This window comes from Mus caroli, chromosome 15, assembly GCF_900094665.2.
Source record: "Mus caroli chromosome 15, CAROLI_EIJ_v1.1, whole genome shotgun sequence".
In the NCBI taxonomy this organism is placed as follows: domain Eukaryota; kingdom Metazoa; phylum Chordata; class Mammalia; order Rodentia; family Muridae; genus Mus; species Mus caroli.
The window spans coordinates 97,405,580-97,407,016 of NC_034584.1; positions in this window are offsets into that span (position 1 = coordinate 97,405,580).

Consider the following 1,437-nt stretch of genomic DNA (forward strand, 5'->3'; position numbering starts at 1 on the left):
GGAACTCACTTTGTAGACCAGGCTGGCCTCGAACTCAGAAATCCGCCTGCCTCTGCCTCCCGAGTGCTGGGATCAAATGGCCAAATATTGAAAGTGCGGACTGCTCTGACGCTGGCCTTTTCATCCATCCTGCAGGCTTACTCATAAATAGGAAAAGAGTATAGAACAATGCTCTGTGTTGTGGCCTTTGCCTCCTATACATCCCTTCTTCACAGGAGTACCAGAGGGGAAGTGGGGGTGGTGGTGGTGTTCCAGATAAGGTACTTGCTTGCTAGCAGCTTTTTTCAGCTCTGCCTCTGTGATTCAGGAAGTCAGCAGGGGTACAGTAAGCGAACAGTACAGTAAGGAAAGAAGTGAACAAGGGTGCAGTAAGGAAAGTCCCTTATCCTGTGGTTTCTTATCCAGAAGTTACACATTTCAGGTTTATTGACAGTTGCCATATCATAAACTTTGGCATCAGGAAGACTCTGGGTTGGTCCTTCTGCCTTGTTTGGTAGATAGTTACAGCGGAGGTACTGCAGAGTATCAGGAAGATTGAAGAAAGGTCTTCCTACTCTGGAGAAAAGCCAGAAGGGAAAGAGATAATTTTTTTATGGGGTTTAAGATTTGAGCAGGTTTCTTTCAGACTTTTCTCAGTCAAAAGAGTGCCAACCCTGCATTGCAGCAGCTTAGTTGCTCTGTTAATCTCTTGATCTTCCTTTCATGTAAGCTGGGGGTAGGATGCTGAAGAGCAGTAATGCCTCTCCTTCCTACCATCCTCCCTACTCTTGCATAGGCAGTCTTCTTTTCCTGTGTTTTCATTTCTCCATGTTTTGTATGCATTCATAGTGAAAATTGCTTAGGGTTGCAGGAAAGTCAGAGCAAATTAGGTAGGCAGGTCTGACGGGCACTTGGTGGATGTTAGCTGTGTGGGTTAATGAGAAGTCCTGACAGATGAGGCTATGGGAATCCTAAAGAGAGATGAAGGCAAGAGAGTACAGGATGAGATCTAGGATTTGATACCAAACAGTTTAGAAAAGGAGCAGGGAGATTGAATAATCAAAGGTGGCAAAGAAAATTAGTGAGGAGAAGATTCTAGAGGAGATAGTTGCTTCCAGTCTTTCAGAGACAGAGTAGAAAAACCAGAACTAAGAAGGCCACGAGGCCTGTTGTTGTATCTGGCCTTTGGGAGAGCAACTATAATGGGCTGGTGTGTGGGAGCAGGTAGGCTATGGTGAGTAGGAATGGAGGTTGTCTATATTGGAGGAGCAGACGGATGACAAGGATCAAGTTTTTACAGAGGTTGTTTTGGATGGGGAGACTTGACCGGGCTTGTAAGCTGAGGGGGGTGAGAGGTTTGGCTTATTCTATTCTAAAAGGATAGATTAGTTAAAGAGAAATCCCACCTAACCCTAACCCTTCCCTTCCCCGGTCTGACAAAGCCAGCAAAAAGTCAGG